General features: G+C 35.9%; 1 protein-coding gene across 13 annotated transcripts in view; it reads right to left on the bottom strand.

The window, feature by feature from the left end:
• CHD9 (chromodomain helicase DNA binding protein 9) overlaps window positions 1-21060 on the bottom strand; it is a 231291-nt gene that overhangs the window by 153585 nt on the left and 56646 nt on the right. For 9 of the 13 annotated variants that reach the window (XM_020282652.2, XM_020282648.2, XM_012772629.3 and 6 more), the window contains exon 2: window positions 6225-6315. The exons of 3 other annotated variants lie outside the window; for them this stretch is intronic. The gene's annotated coding sequence lies outside the window, so the exon portion shown is untranslated. Of the gene's footprint in view, window positions 1-907; window positions 975-6224; window positions 6316-21060 lie in introns of all 13 variants that reach the window. One more of the 13 variants, XM_075995629.1, reaches the window with a different exon arrangement.

Genomic DNA, 21060 nt, shown 5'->3' with positions numbered 1-21060 from the left:
GTCCAAAAGAGGAAACAACTCAAGTGTTCACCAACTGATGAATGAATAAATAAAATGTGTTATATTGATAAAATGAAATATCATTCAGCAAGAAAAAGAAATGAAGTACTGATACATATTACAACATAGACGAACTTTGAAAACATTATGCTAAGTGAAAGAGGCCAGTCACAAAGGACAGCATATTATATGATTCCACTGACATGAAAGGTCAAGAGTAGGTAAATATATAGACAGAAAGTAGATTGGGAATAAACTAGGGCTGGGTGTTGGGGTGGGGGGAAGGAGGGATTGGTGATTGGTAAGTGTTGACTACAGGTTATAGGCTTTTTTTTTTAGGGTAATGAAAATGTTCTAAAATTGGCTGTGATAAATACCTCAGAATATTCTAAGAGCCATTGAATTATATACTTTAAATGGCTGACTTATACGGTATCTGATTTATATATCAACAAGCTATTTTAAGAAGAAAAAATTAAAAGGGCAAAATTATTTTAAAACTTCTAATTTTCTGTTATATCTTTTGGATAAGAATGAAGGTTATAGTGGTCACTTAAAAACTTAGTTTCTTCAACTGAACTGCCAACTAATTTTACTTGCCAAGGTAGATTTTTCTGAGAAAAAGCAAATGCCATTACTTTGGAAGATTTGGTTAAGTTACAGTGGAAGTCTGCAGATCTTCTCAAATAAAATATTTTACCTATCCAATACAACTTTGAAACTTATGACAATGTTAAAATAAGCTAATATGGTAAAAATTACAGTCCTGTAAAATTTTAAAATAAATAAAAACTCTAGGGTAAACATTTTTTAAATGACTTGAGAAAAAATTCTTTTGAAGGTATGCTATTGTGATATCAATCAAAATTTAAAACTTCAAAATTTATCTAAAATGATCCTTACTGACTGTGTCACAAATGATAAACTTTAGGAGATGTATACTGTTATCCACAAAGTTCCTTATTATTAGGGACCTGAAGAAAAATAAAAACCAAACAATCAACAAAAAAAATCCTCTGCTTATCTTACATACTTGATATAATGATTAAATGATATAATGCATATTAAAATTCTTTACATACAAAAGCCAGATGTTTTTATTATCATTAATTATAGTAATTGACATTAGAATTGAGGAAAAGTTTGCTTTAGAATGTCACATGACAACTCAAGAACTATCAGAGTATCAGTGAAAAATGGAATTTGAAATTTAGAATATCTACAATTTTTTAAAAAAAGAACAGGAAGGCCGGGCACTGTGGCTCACGCCTGTAATCCTAGCACTCTGGGAGGCCAAGGCGGGTAGATTGCTCCAGGTCAGGAGTTTGAAACCAGCCTGAGCAAGAGCAAGACCCCGTCTCTACTATAAATAGAAAGAAATTAATTGGCCAACTAATACATATAGAAAAAATTAGCCGGGCATGGTGGCACATGCCTATAGTCCCAGCTACTCGGGAGGCTGAGGCAGTAGGATTGCTTGAGCCTAGGAGTTTGAGGTTGCTGTGAGCTAGGCTGACGCCACGGCACTCACTCTAGCCTGGGCAACAAAGCGAGACTCTGTCTAAAAAAAAAGAACAGGAAGCCCAGAGACTTTTGAGCAATAAATATTAAATGAAATGAAAGGATATCAATATAAATTAAGACAGATTCAATATTGTCCCTTAGTTTCTTAGGGCTAGTCCATTAAAAGGTAACAAGAACTGCTAAATTCTGTCTCCAGTAAGGATTGAAGCAAGCAAGGACCTGTACTCTTCCCATTCAGGTTTTTGTTTTTTTTGAGACAGAGTCTCAGTCTGTCTCCCTGCTCATTGCAACTTTAAACTCTTGGACCCGTGATCCTCCTGCCTCAGCCTCCAGAGCAGCTGGGATTACAGGCATGTGCCACCATGCCCTGCTAAGTTTTCTATTTTTAGTAGAGACAGGTCTCACTTTTGCTCAGGTTGGACCCGTGATCCTCCTGCCTCAGCCTCCAGAGCAGCTGGGATTACAGGCATGTGCCACCATGCCCTGCTAAGTTTTCTATTTTTAGTAGAGACAGGTCTCACTTTTGCTCAGGTTGGACCCGTGATCCTCCTGCCTCAGCCTCCAGAGCAGCTGGGATTACAGGCATGTGCCACCATGCCCTGCTAAGTTTTCTATTTTTAGTAGAGACAGGTCTCACTTTTGCTCAGGCTGGTCTTGAACTCCTGACCTCAAGTGATCTTCCCACCTCAGCCTCCCAGAGTGCTAGGATTACAGGTGTGAGCTACCACACCCAGCCTCCCATTTGGGTTTTCAACCTGATTTCTCCTTTCCTGGGGACCTTACCTGCTAGAATACAGAGATATTCACATACCTGAATAACTGAGTCTCCTACTTAACAAGCTGAAGTGCTGAAGTATTTCTGAACAATTTCCCTCTACTACATCACAAATAGATCTAAAATTATTAGAGGACATTACTTTTTTTTTAGAGATGGGGTCTTGCTTTCTTGCCCAGGCTAGAGTGCAGTGGCACAATCATAGTTCACTGCAGCCTCAGTCTCAGCCTCAAACTCTTGGGCTCAAGCAATTCTCCTACCTCAGCCTCCTGAGCAACTGGGACTACCATGCCACCATGCCTGGCTAATATATTTTTTAATTATTATTATTATTTCAGAAATGGTGTCTCACTGTGTTGCCCAGGGTGGTCTCAAATTCCTGGGCTTAAGTGATTCTCCCACCTTAGCCTCCCAAAGTGCTGGAATTACAGGCATGAGCCACCATGCTTGGCCAACATTATTTTTTTTAAAAGTTCCTCTACTCTTTCAGATTTCTTTAAGTTGAAAAATGTTTAGTTCTTGTAATAAACAGTAAAAAACTTACTCTCCTTTCTCTGCCTTCCTTCCCCACTCCCACCTAGTAATTCTTACTTTTCTCTCCTGAGCCATCAATTTGTTTCATTCTACTAGATCATTCCCATCAGCATAAAGTAACTGTTATTTCCCTCCAATTTCCTCCCTTCTTTCTTCCCCTTTGCAACAAAACTTCAGAAATTTGTTTATATTTGCTATCTTCAATGCATTCCTTGCCATTCTCTTTAAATTAAGTATTATTTCCATTACTTCACCAACCGATCTGACCAAAGGCATACTGACCTCCACATCACTAAATTCAAGGGGCATTTTTCAGAACTCATCTAACATTATCCATCAGCAGCATTTGGTATAGTTATCACCTACTCCTCCTTGAAATACTTAACTTTACTTGTTAGAATGACATTCATCTAGTTTCTTTCCTACTTTTTTGACTGTTCATCTTCAGTCTCTTTTATATAGATTCAAATCTATAAATGTTGGAATACCCCAACCTCTTCTCTTTTCAATCTGTATTCACTTCCAAGGTGATTTCACCCAGTCTCATGGCTTTAAATATCACCTACATGTTGGTGATTCCCAAATTTATATCTATTAAATATATATCTTTATCTTAAGTCCAAGATTATATACCTAACAAACTACTCAACTTCTCTTGGACACCTGATTGGCAACTGGTAGCCTGTTATTTTCCCCTTACCCTGTTTCAAAATAGCAGCTAGCAGCTAGAGCGATCTTATTAAAATGCAAGTCATTTCAGGTCACTCTTCTCACAACCCTCCAATAACTCTTTACCTCACTCACATTAAAAGCTGAAATCCTTACTATGACTTGTAAATTCATACATTACAGCCCACTAGCCCCAAATGAACAGCTCTCTACCTTCACTTCTAACTACTCTTCCCTCTTGCTCACCCCTTTGCTTCAGCCATAACGGCCTCAGGTCACTACAAAAACCAGGCATGAGAGCAAAATGGCAGACCAAGCAGCTCCAAACACCTATCGCTCCACAGACACATCAAAAACCAAGCAGGAACTGTTAGAACCAACTTTATCAGAACTCTGGAAAACAGCCAAAGATTTACAACAACGAAGAGAATGCTGAATTTTTTTTAAAAAAGGCAATGCAAAAAAAATATTCTTAGCACTCAGGGAAATCTATATTAAAACACTAAAGTAACAGAGACTTCAATGATTACACGCAACAAGAAATACAGTCATGGCAGAAAATATAATAGTTTGAAGAAGTCACCAAATAAATGACTCCAGCCCTCAAAAATCAAGAACAGCAAATGATAGGGGAAGGGGGAAATCTTATTTCCAGAGTTACCACAATATACCATAATATCAAATGTACAGTTTTCTCAGACACACACACACAAACACTCAAAGCATACACAGAAGTTAAGAAAGTGTAGGCCATTCAAAGGGAAATAATTTGACAAATTGTCCCTGAGGAAGACAGATAGATACTGGACTTAATAGAGAAAGACTTTAAATTGAGTGTCTTAAATATGCTCAAACAGCTAAAGGAAATCATGGCCTAAGAATGGACAGTAAACCAGGAAAATAGTATATGAACAAAATGAGAATATCAATACAAAGACAGAATATCTTAAAAGTAACCAAATATGCGCCTGTAGTCCTAGCTCCTCGGGAGGCTGAGACAGGAGGATTGCATGAGCCCAGGAGTTTGAGGTTGCTGTGAGCTAGGCTGATACCATGGCATTCTAGCCCTGGTGACAGAGCAAGACTCTGTCTCAAAAAAAAAAAAAAAGAAGTAACCAAATAGAAATGCTGGAGCTGAAAAGTATAATAACTGAAATAAAAAATTCACTAGAGTGGTTCAATGGGAGATTTGAGCAAACAGAGGAAAGAATCAGCAAACTTGAAGACAATTAAAATTATCTAATGAGGGTCAAAAAGAAAAAAAAATAAGAGAACAGAGCCTGAAAAACATGTGAGATAACATCAAGCAGACCAAAGTAAACAGTGTGAGCATCCCATGAGGAGGGGGAGAGAGAGAAAAGAACAGAAAGAATATTTAAAGAAATAATGGCCCAATTTCCCCAAATCTGATGAAAGACATGAATCTACTATCCAAAAGCTTAAAAAACTTCAAACAGTCTATAATAAAGACATCTGTACCCAAATGTTTACGGAAGCACAATTCACTATTGCAAGGTTGTGGAAACAACCCAAGTGCCCGTCAATTCATGAATGGATTATTAAAATTTGGTATATGTATACAATGGAATATTACTCAATTATAAGAAACAACAGTGGTCTAGCACCTCTTATATTTTCCTAGATTGACCTTGAGACCATTATCCAAAGTGAGGTAGCACAAGATTAGAAGAATAGGTTCCACTTGTACTCGCCATCAAATTGGCACTGATTAGTACTATGGTGGTCAGATGGTAGAAATATTCTCCAGGGATTAGGGGGTTGGGGGGGTAAACTCACAACTAAAGGACACGGTGAGCATTGTAGGAGGGAAGGGCATGCCTCTAACCCTCCCTTGGGTGAGGCAAAGACATAAAATATAACCAAAATGTGGCCGGGTGTGGTGGCTCACACCTGTAATCCTAGCACTCTGGGAGGCCGAGGTGGGAGGATCGCTCAAGGTCAGGAGTTCGAAACTAGCCTGAGCAAGAGTGAGACCCCGTCTCTACTAAAAATAGAAAGAAATTAATTGGCAAACTAAAAATATATAGAAAAAATAATTAGTTGGGCATGATGGCACATGCCTGTAGTCCCAGCTACTCGGGAAGCTGAGGCAGGATAGGAGTTTGAGGTTGCTATGAGCTAGGCTGACGCCACGGCACTCTAGTCCAGACACTGTCTCAAAAAAAAAAAAAAAAAAGTAACCAAAATGTTTGTACCCTTATAATACCCTGAAATAAAAATAAAAAACTCCAAACAGGATAAAATTCGAAGGGTCTGCACTAAGCCACATTATAGTCAAATTGTTGAAAGACAATGACAAATAAAATCTTGAAAGCAGCAAAAGAAGAAAAACTTGTCAAGTACAAGGGATCCTCAATAAGACTAACGGTAAAGTTCTCACAAGAAATTATGAAAGCCAGAATACAGTGAGATAATATATTTTAAATGCTGGAAAAACAAAACAAAGCAAAATTGTTAACCAAGAATTCTAAATCCAGAAAACTATTTTCTAAGAATGAAGAGGAATTAAGACACTACAAGTATCTTGAACAAAAGCTAAGGGAGTTCATTATTAGTAGAGCTGCTCTAAAAGCCAAGCTTAAGGGAGTCCTTTAGGATGAAATGAAAGGACATGACAGAGTATCTTGAAGCCATATGAAGAGTCAAAGAATGTTGGTAACAGTAGCTACATAGGTAAATATAAAAGCCAATATTATTGTACCTTTGGTTTGCAACTTTTTTTCTTATGTGATCTTTTTTGTTCTCTTTTCTTCTTTGTCTTATGGGCAACAGGTAGGATGTTCTTATATGATCTTAAAGGCAAACAAATAAATTATTCATTTTAAATCTCTGTTAACAGCTGGGCATGGTGGCTTATGCCTGTAATCCCAGCACATTGGAAGCCCAAGGCGGGAGGATTGCTCGAGGCCAAGAGTTTAAAACCAGGCTGAGCAACATAGTGAGACTTCATCTCTACCAAAGGAAAAAAAAATTAGCCAGGTAGTCCCAACTACTCCAGAGGCTGAGGCAGGAGGACTGCTTGAGCTCAGGAGTTTGAGACTGCAGTGAGCTATGATGTAGCCCAGGAAACAGAGCAAGATCCTGTCCCCAGAAAAAAAAAACAAAAAATGAAAAACATCAACCCTCCATTAATGACCATACAATATACAAAGATGTAATCTTTGACAATAATACAAAGCCTGAGGGATAGAGAGTTTAGGAGCAAAGTATGTGTATTTCATTGAAACTAAGTTGGGTATGTAAAATATGTTGTTAAAAGTTTTGTTAATTGTAATCCCCAACATAACCTTTAAGAAGATAACTAAAAAATATGCAGAAAGGGAAAGAAGGGAATTAAAATGATAAACTACAAAAAACCAACTCAATAAAAAAATCATACAGTAATGGATAAATTAAAGAATAAACAGTATATAAGACATCAAAAAGCAAACAGTAAAATGACAGAAATCAGTTTTTAATTTAAATGTAAATACATTAAATTCTTTACTTAAAAGGAAGAGATTAGCAGAATGGATAAAAATAAAACCCAAAATATGACCCATCTTATATGCTGTTTACAAAAGGCTCACTTTAAGTACAAAGAATTAAAAAATATATATTCCATGCAAATAGTAACGAAAAGAGAGCTGACGTGGCTGTATTATTATCAAACAACATATTTTAAGTCAAAAATTACAAAAAATAATGAAGAACATTATATATTGAGAAAAAGGTTCAATCCATCAAGACAACATAACAATTATGAACATATATGCACCTAAAAGAACCACAAAATTTATGAAGCAAAAATACACAGAATTGAAGGGAGAAATAGATAGCTCTACAATATAGTTGGACAATATAGTTGTAAACAGTTCTACGATAGTTGGAGACTTACATACACCACTTTCAATAATGGATATCATAACCAGACAAATCAAGAATAAAATAGAAGACTTGAACAACAGTATAAACTAATCAGACCTAACACACATATACACAACGCTCCCCTTAACAATAGCAAAATACACATTTTTCCAAAGAGCAGATGAAACATTTTCTAGGATTGGTCAAAATATTAACACAGTTTGAAATATTACAAGTATCCAAAGTATCTTTTCTGACCTCTAAATCTAAAAATCAGTAACAGAAACAAAACTAGAAATCTCACAAATATGTGGAAATTAACACACTCTTCATCAATGGGTCAAAAAAGAAACAAGAGAAATTAGAAAATACTTCTATTAGGCAAGTGAAAATGAAAACACAACACAGCAAAACTTATCAGACACAGTGAAAGCAGTGATCTGAAGGAAATTTATACCTGTAAAGTACTACATTAAGATAGATCTCAAATTAATAACCTAGCTATATACTTAAGGAAATAGAAAATGAGCAACCTACACCCAAACGTAGCTGAAGGAAAGAAATAATAAAGGTTAAAATAGAGATAAATGAAATAGAGAAAGGAAAAAACAGGAAAAAACAATGAAATCTAATATTAGTTCTCTGAAAGGACCAACAAAATTAACAAAACAGACAAATCATTAGCTAGGTTGACTAACAAAAAATAGATGACTCAAATGACTAAAAACAGAAACAAAGGAGAGGGCATTAACAGACTTTAGAGACATAAAAAGGATAACAGAATACTATGAACAACAAACTCAACAAATTGGATAACATAGACAAAATGGATGAATTTCGAAAAATACTACCAAACTACTAAAACTGACTCAAAATAGAAAATCTAAACAGACCTATAACAAGTAATACTGTATATTTTAGTTTATTTTCCATTTACATATTAACAAATGTTTAAAAACTTTATAGATTTCCAAGGAAAGAATTTAAAACAGAAAACAACCCTACCCCAAAGAAACCAGAAACATAAACTTCATCAGGAAAAAAATCTTAATACTCATTAAGGAATAAATGCAAGAAAGCTACAAAGTAGTGGGCTTCATATTTTAAAATAAAAATTTACCTGAGATTAAATTTTTAAAATTAATTATTTAAAAAAAATTTTTTCTAAAAATCATGACTTTTTCCTCTTTAGGATATGAACCATAATGTTCCACATCTAAAATATCTAAAAAAAAATTATGCTCAAGAAGGTCATTATGTTAACTATGGGAGTATCACTGTCCTCATTCTTTTATTTTTCTGGCTAATATGAACTTAACATAGAACGGTGTAAGTCCTAGCAAAAATTAGAAACTAAGAGAAAAATAATCTAATTTATAATAGCTATCTTATAGTACATCCTTCTTAATTATTTCCAGTAGCTAATTAACAAATATTATTCCATTAGTATATAATACACAAAATCATTACAGAAGCCCACATGATGAGGTTTTAATGCCACATATTCCATGTTTATACTACTCTATTGAATTCCATCCATAACTCTATATATCCTTGACATGTTTCTGATAATCTAACTGCATTATCTATACATTTGCTATGGTTTGAACGTGTCCCCCAAAATTAATGTGTTGGCAACCTAACCTCCAAATTGGAGGTTAAGTAACAGTGTTGGGAAGTGAGGTCTAATTAGGAGGTGATTAGGTTGTGAAGGCCCTGTTCTTATGAATGGATTAATGTCATTATCACAGGAGTGAGTCAGTTACCTAGAGAGTGGGCTCGTTATAAAGAGTTCAACCCCCTCTTGCTCTCTGTTGAGTGCTCTCTTGCCTTTCCACCTTCCACCAATGGATGATGCAGGAAGAAGGCCCTTGCTAGATGTGGGTCACTCAAGCTTGGACCAGAATTGTAATAAATAAATTTATTTTCTTTATATATTACCCAGTCTGTGGTAGTCTGTTCTAGCAACACAAAACAGACTAAGACAACATTCAACTGTTTAATTACAAAGTGAACAGGTTTCGCCAATCAATTAGAAAAATATCTGGCAAATACAAGTCAATCATGACATAGGTGAGTTCTCTCAGGTATGGTTTCTTTTTTTTTTTTTCTTTTTTTAGACTAAGCCCTTAACCTGTATGAGGTATGGTTTCTAACCACCATCTCTAAGCTGTGTAACCTTGAGTGGTTCTTAAAAACCTCTTAGTCTGTTTCCTTGTCTAACCATCTACATCACAGGGTTTAAAAAGGTTGCAGAGTTCAGAAAGAATATATTCAAAATCCTAAAACACAATAAGTGCTTGATAATTACATATTTCCTTCTCACTGATCTATAGAACTAGGAACACAGATCAAGATTCTTTGTTGACTTGCTGAAATATTATCAAGATCCAAGTCTGTTGTATCTGATTGTATTTTACTTATTTTCATTTTTAAGATATTTTAAATTATGTATACTAATCAACAGTATCACAACATGCCTAAGTTTATTTTTGGCCTTCCCAACATATATACTTGCTCTTTTATTACCTTCCTAAAGTTATCAATTCCCCTATACCCTTATTTGCTTCCCCCATAGGTAATCTATATTTCAACCACATTGAAATGTTGCCTGAATTCATCAAACCTTCTCACACCTCTATTGATACGTACAGGAAGTTCTCTAGGCCTATAACATTGCCCCTACCACCAGCCTTCCTCCATTTGACAAAGTAACATCTTTGAGATTAAACTCAGGTACCATCTCTAGGAAGCCTTTACACACACACACACACACACACACACACACACACACACACACACACACATTCAAGCTGTTATGCACTAATTTTTTTTGTACTTCATACCTTACATACTATATTATCATTCTTAGGCTACTTGTCTGTTTTTCCTACTCAACAATATGAGTGCAGAGATGGGTTTCTATTCATATTTGTATCCCTAACATCTACAAGCATAATTCCTGACACATAGTGAATACTTACATGCTTTCGGGAATTCAATAATGCCATCACATAAAACAAAGCCCCTCAATCCTTCATAGTTATTTCAAAAGCTGAGATTCAAAAGTATTATTTTAAGCAATGAAATTTCATTTTTATAACTTTAAGAATGGCCACAATGAACTATATACTTAAAATGGTTTTAACCAATGGTTTTAATTAGTGGTAAACTTTGTTATAATATTTTACCACAATTTTTTAAAAAGTCCCAGTGATCCAATTTAAAGTTTAATTCCCAGGTATCCCTCCATGAAAGAATCCTACTTTCATTGATAAGTAATTCTTCAAGGCTACTGCATAGTAGTTTTAGGGGCTCTGGAAACAGACTGGCAAGGTTGGAATCCTGGCTTCATCACTTACTAGCTATGTAATCCCAGGCAAGTCACTTAATCATTTTGAAGCTCAGTTTCTTAATCTGTAACATGGGCACTGTAACAGCACTGATCTCAAAAACTACTGTAAAATAATCCACATCAAGCACTGTGTAAACACTCAGTATTTTCAAACTGTGCTGCTTGGAGTACTGGGTAATCTTCAGCCACTGAACAAGAGAGGGCTTTTGGCCTTTCCTTCTACCATTTCCTCCCAATAACACCTCACCCTGAATAGTCTGCTTTTATTTTACAGATTAAGATTTCAGGTAGAATTTTTAAAAAACAAAGAATTCCTTGGTTTAAAAGAATTGAAATCCATAAATCAAAATAGTATTCATCTAATGCTTATATTATTAACATCTCCCTCTGCAAATAGCCATTTATTAAATTCAATTATTTACTTTCTTAGCATTCGCACTTAATTTAGTCTTACTTTGCATCTCAGAGAAAGGAAAAAACTTAAAAACACAATCTCATCTCTACTTATGGTAAAAACTGATTGCCAATAATTTTGGGCTGATACTGAAAATGGATTACAAGTTTCCTAGCTGCTACTGAGTCAGGTCAAGTTGTTTAGTTGAAGAAGTCTTGAATAGCAATCACACACATACAAAATGAAGTCTAAATATTTTAAAGCCAAATTAATTTTGATTAATGTTAAAAATAGGAAATTGATTTAAATACAAAATTTTCAAAGGTTTGAAACATAAAAACTAAGACCTATGTTGATTATCATCATCACCTATCTTGCAGGGTTGTGGTACGATTTATAAAGAATACATTAAAAATATAGTAAGTGCTTAATAAATGTAGCTTTTTCTCTCATATCCATCATTTCTTTTCTGTCTTTCCAAGAGCATAGAGTCATTTAAACCCTCCCATGACCAACAGGCTTCTCTAGCCTTCCGCAGTCTCTTTTGCCAATAATCTCTAATGCTGTCCTCTCAGCACCCTCATTATCTTTCTGACTTTTTTCATTGACACAACCCACCATACTGTATTATCAGATCATTGTACTTTCAACTCCAGTCCTCAGCCCAATTCAACTAATATTTTCTGAATATTTACATTTATTATATGCCTGGAATGTTATTTAAAAAAGGTTAATACTAATTTATACACCTTACACCTTCAATGTGGCCCTTGCCTCTCTTAAGAAACTTTGTGTGTTTTGAGACAGAGTCTTGCTCTGTTGCCCCAGGTAGAGTCCAGTGGCATCATCATAGCTCACTGCAACCTCAAAACTCCTGAGCTGAAGTGCTCCTCCTGCCTCAGCCTCCTGAGTAGCTGGGACTACAGGCATCGGCCACGACACCTGGCTAATTTTTCTATTTTTTAGTAGAGACAGGATCTTGCTCTTGCTCAGGCTGTTCTCGAGCTCCTGAGCTCAAGCAATCCTCCTGCATTGGCCTCCCACAGTGCTAGGATTACAGGCGTGAGGCACTGCATGAGGCCTCCTCAGAAACTTCTTAAAATTTTTTATTTTTAATTATTGTGGATACATAATATTTGTATATATTTTAGGATACATGTGATATTTTAATGTAGGCATATAATGTGAATTAATCAAATCAGGGTACTTGGGGGATATCCATCACCTCAGGCACTTACCATTTCTTCATACTAGAACATTCCAATTCCATTCTTTTAAAGTATACTCTAACTTATTGCTGATTATGGTCACTTTGGTATGCTATCAAATATTGTTCATCTTAACTATCTAATTATATTTTTGCATCTATTAACCATCCCTACTTTATCCCCCCTCCCCATGACCTTTCCCAGCTTCTGGTAACTATCACCCTACTCTCTGTCTCCATGAGGTCACTTGTTTTAATATTTAGCTCCCACATATGAGTGAGAATATGCAAGATTTGTCTTTCTGTGCTTGGCTTATTTCAGTTAACATAATGTTCTACAGTTCCATCCATGTTATCACCCCTTAGAAATTTTTTAATTCATTTCTACATATGCTTCTAGACTATCTCACTGCAGTTATCTTATTATCTCTCCTCAAGCCTTCAATCCTAACTTTCCCATTCTCACCCAAGGACAATTTTACCTCTTTTTCTGAGGTTTTCCAGTTGAAATTAACCAATCGTCTTTTCAGAAGCAAGTATTATACTTGTCTTTGTATCTACTCTTTTCTTTTAGCTATTCTTCAAAGATAAATCTTTCACCTCTTAATATCATTCCATCAAGCCTTTCAATGGGACTTTTACTCACATGTATCCCCTTTCTTTTTAGCTTCTTTAATCATCACTTTCTAATTGCCTGCTTCCCTTCTAACTTGGAGCATTAGATTTTCCCTATCTTAATAAAAATGTACAAACCGTATCATTCTATTATTCTTCTTCCATTCAATGACAAATATAGAAAATAAGTGGTCCACTGCCTCCACTTTCTAAATACCAATTTTCCGGTTAACAAAGTTCACGAGAACTTTGTAGTTGGCCAAATAAAATTACTGCAACTGTACTTTCTTTTTTTTTTTTTTTTTTTTTTGAGACAGAGTCTTGCTTTGTTGCCCAGGCTAGAGTGAGTGCCGTGGCATCAGCCTAGCTCACAGCAACCTCAAACTCCTGGGCTCAAGCGATCCTCCTGCCTCAGCCTCCCGAGTAGCTGGGACTACAGGCATGCGCCACCATGCCTGGCTAATTTTTTCTATATATATTAGTTGGCCAATTAATTTCTATTTATAGTAGAGACGAGGTCTCGCTCTTGCTCAGGCTGGTTTCAAACTCCTGACCTTGAGCAATCCAGCCCGTCTCGGCCTCCCAGAGAGCTAGGATTACAGGCGTGAGCCACTGCGCCCGGCCTTGCAACTGTACTTTCAAAAGTGACTAACAACCTTCTAGACAAAACCTAATGCTCATCAAAACCGTCTTTGACCACTAACACTTGCTACCACTAATCAAAGTGACAACAGAGCCAAACACAAATGCTATCATCTATATGAAGCCTCCACTTTGAGTACTTTCAGAATAAGGACTAGGGCTAGGCATGGTGGCTTACACCTGTAATCTCAGCACTTAGGGAGGCAGAGGCAGGAGCACTGCTTGAGTCCAGGAGTTCAAGACCAGATGGGGCAACATAGTGAGACCCTGTTTTAACAAAAAATAAAAAACACTTAGCCGGGCATGGTGGTGCATGCCTGTAGTCCCAGCTACGGGGGGACTGAAGCAGGGGGATCACTTGAGCCCAGGAGTTTGAGGCTGCGGTGAGCCATGATCACACCACTGTACTCCAGCCTGGGCAATAGAGTGAGACCCTGTCTCAAACAAATAAACTGATTAATTAATTAAAAGGACTATGACTTATTCATCTCAGGTACCAGCTACCACTCTGCTTGGCCCATAATAAAAGCTATTTAAATGTTTTCTGAACTCAGTTGAATTAACCCCTCATGTACTAGAAATTCTCTGAGCTTCTATGATACCACACTACCTGGATTTTCTTTCCTATGGCTTTCCTTGCTTTTCTGATTGATTTAAAGTAGTTTAATAGTAGATATAAGTTTCTATGCAGTGATTTCATGTCTACCAAATCTACTTACTTAGCATTTAAATTCAATCAGATCATGACATATTTTCTTCAACATATTCTCCAAAATGTGATTTCACATTCAAATCTTTCAGAAATTCAAATCCATTTCTTTGGAGTACTATAAATTATTTCTTTAAATGTTTTTTTCTTACTACTGATATAAAATAAAAATATGAAACCCAATTTTCCACTACTTTAAGGCCATATTGCATCTTAGTGCCCTTCTTAACAGTGTCTGATCTAAGGTATACTAAGAAAGCAATAGTTTCAGGCCCTTTTTACATAATTATATGTATTCTCTAGATTTTTTTGATTAAACTTTAGGTATGTATTTTTTCATTCTTCACAAATCATATCCCTTAAAATGATACATCATTCAATCTATTTTAAAAACTAAACTTTTTTAAAGATCAAGAATGGATAGTGCCTCTTACAATTTCACTTCCAGAACATAAAATTGTATTCTGTCAGAATCTGCTGTAATCCAATGGGTATTCATTTTTGAACAAAATCTTTATATTTGTTATTTCATATTCCATTGTAATATACCTAATTTAGGTAGAAATATCTATTCATCATCAAATATTCATCTCTGAAGATTAAAAAAAGAACATAAGATGTTTCAAATATAGCAGAATTTTAATCAAACAACATAACTGAGTGGAGTAAATGGTACTCACATACACTGCTAAAAGGAGTACAAATTGGAAAACAGATTAGAAAACCATAAGGCATTACTGCTAAAGTTGGACATATGCATATCTATGACCAGGTTTTCTACACCTAGATACACATTCAATAGAAATGCGTGCATATGTGTATCAAAGACATACAGGAACGTTCAAATCAGTACTATTCATAGTAGTCCAAAACTAAAAACATGTTCATCAGACATTAGAATATACAGCAATGAGAATGAATGAACTACTCTGGCACAGAAAATCCACAGATTAGCCTCACAAAAATTATGTTACTTAAAAGAATACATACTATATGATTTTTTTTAATAAAGTTCAAAAACAGATAAAATGTATCTATGGTTTTAGAAGTCAGGATAATAGTTTCTACCTGGGACAGCAGAAAGAGAATAATAATTAGAGAAGAACATGAGGGAAGATTTTGGGGTGCCAATAATAATAATGTTCTAGTTTTTACTTCAGTGATAGCTCAACTTTGTAATAAATCATAGACTTATAGATATGATTTACATACTTATTTCCATACCTTTAGAAAGTTTTCAACAATCCTAGCACTCTGGGAGGCTGAGGCAGGAGGATTGCTTGAGGCCAGGAGTTTGAGACCAGCCTGAACAAGAGTGAGACCCCTGTCTCTACAAAAAATAGAAAAATTAGCTAGTGTGGTGGCATTTGCCTATAGTCCCAGCTACTCAGGAGGGTGAGGCAGCAGGATTATTTAAATCCAGGAGTTTGAGGTTGCAGTGAGCTATGATGATGCCACTGCACTACCGCCTGAATGAAGGGGTGAGACTCTGTCTCCAAAGAAAAAAGTTTTTAAAACAACTTAACTGAACAAGATGAAGCATAAGTAAATAAATATTTATAAATCAACATTTAGAGTATATGTTACTGAAAAAAAAAAAAAACCTGGCAAACAAATATTGAGTGATCTCTGAAAGGACTTCAGTAAATTCTATATACTACTAATTTCAACATACATTCACCAAACCAGAATAAGTATATTCTTATATTTGGATATGCAATGCATTCACTAAATTATGGAATCTGTGAAATAGTTATGGAACCTCCCTAATACTAAAACTTTAGGCAACTCAGAGTCTCCGTGCTTCAGTTGCTTGAACTATAAAACAAAGTACACCAAATCTATAATTTTAAATTCCTAGATATTTTTTAGGTACAGTTGTTCAGTTCCTTAAACAAAAGAAAAAACTTTAATGAATATTTCATTATCTTTCTAAAGATAAACATTGCAAAGACAGAAACATAAATGGTGAAAAAAGAATAATTTTTAATTTACTTGAGTTGTTATATGGTACAAAATTTCAAGATAAAACAAACTTTATGCAAAATATATGAAACTTAACTATTATCCTATTTTTTTCTTCAACTAACAAGATATTAGCAGTTATTTTCCAGAATCATAGTCATTGATTTCCAACAAAATAAAATTTAATATACTTTATTTTTATTTATTTATATATTTATTTATTTTTGAGACAGAGTCTTGCTTTGTTGCCCAGGCTAGAGTGAGTGCCGTGGCATCAGCCTAGCTCACAGCAACCTCAAACTCCTGGGCTCAAGCGATCGTCCTGCCTCAGCCTCCCAAGTAGCCGGGACTACAGGCATGCAACACCATGCCTGGCTAATTTTTTTCCTTTATATATTAGTTGGCCAATTAATTTCTTTTTATTTATAGTAGAGACGGGGTCTTGCTCTTGCTCAGGCTCGTTTTGAACTCCTGACCTCAAGCAATCCACCCGCCTCGGCCTCCCAGAGTGCTAGGATTACAGGCGTGAGCCACCGAGCCTGGCCCATAAAATTTAATATACTTTATACTACTGCTGGTTAGTCAAGTGAAGCAATCTGAAATGATCACTGGACATGAAAGATAATCTTTATTCTAGTTTCAAACCATGCCCCCTTTATAGCAATAACAATGTTTAAAATCACTGGTTTAAAAAAAGTTTTATAGTAAACAAAAAAAACCAAAATTAAATATTTGTTTCATTAACTTCACTTAATAATGCCAAATTATAACAGAAACATCAGTATCTGACAGCTATTTGCTAAGCAATAGCTAGCAAATAGTAATGACCCAAGCTATAATTTTTACTCATGAGAAGCCTCATTAAAAGTTATAAATTTAATATCAGATTGCCTATAAGCAAATAACTGAAAAGAATGCTGCTGTTCTGAGAATATCAAGACTACAAAATTTTGGATTCTGTACCATTACCCAACTACTATATATACCCATATCACACTATATTTGAGTTTATCTCAAACTTTTATATCTCGTATAATCTGTATTATATAATATTTGCAAATAAACTTTCAAAAAGTGAAGTATGGCCCAGGTGTGGCAGCTGACACCTGTAAGCCCAGCACTTTGGGAAACTGAGGAGGAGGATTACTTGAGGCCAAGAGTGTAAGACCAGCCTGGGCAACATAGTGACACCCTACCTCCACAAAAAAATTTAAAAAGCAGCTGGCACAGCAGGAGGCACCTGTGGTCCTAGCTACTAGCTACTTAGGAGGACTAAGCAGAAAGACCACTTGAGCCTGGGAGTTCCAGGCTGCAGTAACTTATGATTATGTCACTACACTATAGCCAGGACAACAGAGCAAGGCCTTGTCTCAAAATAATAACATAAAATAAAAAGCAAAAGTAAAAAGAAAATTTTTGATAAAACAAAAAAGAGCATTGTTAAAAAGATCATCTCAACTATTGTTTTTCTAATATAAAGCTTGCTTCCTCCTCTCAGATAACACGCTGTCATACCTTGTGATGTCACACTTAAAGCTACTCCTATCCTGACAGAGGCACCCATCATTCATATAAAGCCAAGCCCTTACCTTCTGAAGCACTTGTCTAGGGATGGCGTCCAAAACTTGATTTCTTGCCAAACCTTTCCTTTCTCTCATCTTCTTCATCTCAGTACATCACACACCACCATCTATCTAGTTCCTCAAGCCAGGAACCAAGAAATCATTTTTGACACCTTTCTTCTAACATCCAATCCATCAGGAAGCTATCAATTGCTCCCCTTCCCCAACCTCACCATCTTCTCTCTCTTTAGAATACGGACATATTTCCTTTTACTTTACTTCATCTCTACAGCTGCCATTCTAGTTCTGGCTATCATGTCTTATCTGGATCATCCTAGTATAACAATAACTTTGCTTTCACTCTTACCTTTCTCCGATCCATTCTCAATCAAAGTGGCATTTTAAAAATTTAAAGTATAGTACTTATCTGCTTCAAAATCTTCAATGACTGCAATGCCCTTAGTAAAACCCACAGGTCTTTTTTTCTTCTTTTTTGAGACAGAGTCTAGCTCTGCTGCCCAGGCTAGAGTGCAGTGGCATGACCATAGCTCATTGCAACCTCAAATCCCTGGGCTCAAGGGATCCTCCCACGTAGCTAGGACTACAAGGTACACACCACCATGCCTGGTTAATTTTTTTCCATTTTTGGTACAGATGGGGTCTCACTCTGGTTCAGGCTGGTCTCAAACTCCAGACATCAAGTGATCCTCCCACCACAGCCTCCCAGAGTGCTAGGATTATAGGCATGAGCCACCACACCCAGCCCCACAAGTCTTTAACAAGCCCTGCAATCTGCTCTATGCCTACCTCTCTCATTTCATCTTACATGGTTTTCCTCCTTATTATGCTCCTGCCACCCTCTTTCATTTCTTCCAATATATTAAGTTCTTTCTTGTCTCAGCCTTCAAACATATTTTTCTCTTTCAGAAAACTCTTTTCCCTCTTTACCTGCCTTTCTTCTTATTCTTTGTTTCCACTTAAATGTCACCACCTGAGAGAGGCCTTCTCTGACCACACAATCTAAAATTCTACCTATTTTTCTCTCATAGCACTCTGTACGTTTCTTTCATTGAATTCATCATAAGTTGTAATTTTATATTTATTTACTTGTTCTTTATCTGTTTCCACTATTTGACTGTAGGTTCCATGAAGGCAGGGATCACTTATGTACTTAATATATTAATATTACCTATATAATTAATAAATTAGGGGAACACTTAATGCATTTGCTTAATGAATGAATGGAAGTGAATGCTCTCAAGTCCAGAGAATAAATTACAGCTCAAAATGGTTTTCCCTTCTCTGGATCTCCCATTGTCACTTGATCAGCTTTCCAACTGTTTCTAAAAGGGAGGAGAGCAAAAAGTGTTCCTGAAAACCTGAAGGCAATACAATAGAGGGAATGTCAAGAAGTTGTATGTGATATGTCAAATAAGTGAGACAAACAATAATGCTAAGATCTCATGAGAAGGAGAAATCCCTAAGGGCTACAATGACAAGACATGATTTTATTCAAAGGTGGAATCTGACCTGAGTATTCACAGACTGGTGAAACTGCAAGAGGTGGAAAGTAAGGGAGTAAAGCCCAAATAAGGAAGTAAACAGAGACACAAAGTGCTAGAAGACAGTTAAAAAACAGGAATGTGGCAACTTGTATTTACAAAGTAAGTGTAAAAAAGCTAAATCTTGTATTTAAAAAATCTATATCCTGAGTGTGATGGCATGCACCCATAGTCCCAGCTACTTTGTGATCCCTTGAACCCAGGAGTTCAAGACCAGCCTAGGCAATATAGTAACACCTCTCAAAATAAAAATAAAAAAAATATATATCTCATGTTGACTACAATAACTACAAAGCATTTAAAAGGTTAAAATAGTATCATTCTATCTCATCAGTGTCCATAAATTTCTTCTGACTCCAGTTTTGGCTTTTAAAGTTTTCCAAACATTCTAACATGTTTTCCTTAGATTTTACTAAACTGCCTCAAGTTTCCATGTTCCTACCCATACTCTTTATTCACTGTACTGATTACTTGATGAAATTTCCCCAATCTATTATTTCAGTCATAATTTTTTCCTTTATAGACTCCAACTTCTTTTTATTTATTTATTTATTGATTGATTGATTGATTGACAGAGTCTCACTTTATTGTCCAGGCTAGAGTGAGTGCCGTGGCGTCAGCCTAGCTCACAGCAACCTCAAACTCCTGGGCTCAAGCAATCCTTCTGCCTCAGCGTCCCAAGTAGCTGGGATTACAGGCATGTGCCACCATGCCCGGCAAATTTTTTCCTTTATATATTAGTTGGCCAATTAATTTCTTTCTATTTATAGTAGAGACGGGGTCTCGCTCTTGCTCAGGCTGGTTTCAAACTCCTGACCTTGAGCAATGTGCCCACCTCGGCCTCCCAGAGTGCTAGGATTATAGGCGTGAGCCACCATGCCGGCCCAACTTCTTTAGTAATGCATTTTTCTTCTGTTATTTACAATAGCTGGCTTTTTCTTCTACTACATTTACATCAATGATAAATACATCTAACCCTTTAGAAAATTTAAAATTTTCACAAATATGAAAATTTTTATATTATTGATAGTAGATTCAATAGATTTTACTTTTAAATCCATAACACTACTTCAGTTTCTGCCTCTTAAATTCATACATTCAGCTTCTCCTTTAGTTCTACCTTGTTTCCATAGGTAACACAGGTCTAGCACATTGCCTTGTAGAAGGCATTCAGTTGCAGTAAGTAGGGAGTTTGGAGTAAAAAGTTTCTGAAGATAGTTCCGAGTTGAAAATTATATAGTTTCATCAATCTTACCTTGTCATGTGCTTCTTTCCATTGACAACACTACTTTCTTATCTGTATTCATTACTGCCCACTTGAGGTTTTTCTTTTAAAAATGATTTGTTCAAGTAAGGCCAACTGTATCACTATTTGCTTCAAAACTTCCACCTTGTTACACTTAAAATCCAAATATAGTTTTTGTATTTCAGAGGACAGACCTCATGGGATACTTAGAATCCTAACATTGTAAAATTGGAGGTAAAATAATTTTACACAGGAGAAAACTAAGGCTCACAGAGGTCAGGAAACTTGACTATAGCTACACAGTTAAGTGACAAAGTCCTGATTCTCCCAAACCAGCACTCTGTCCAAGTCAAGAAGAGAGTTTTACTGGTTATACCAGCACTATGTTTTTTTCTAATGCTATTTCCTATGCTCAGGATGGTGTGTCCTCTTGG

Source organism: Microcebus murinus, chromosome 20, assembly GCF_040939455.1.
Source record: "Microcebus murinus isolate Inina chromosome 20, M.murinus_Inina_mat1.0, whole genome shotgun sequence".
NCBI classification, from domain to species: domain Eukaryota; kingdom Metazoa; phylum Chordata; class Mammalia; order Primates; family Cheirogaleidae; genus Microcebus; species Microcebus murinus.
The sequence above is the reverse complement of the archived record's forward strand: the minus strand, read 5'-3'. Positions and strand labels throughout refer to the sequence as shown.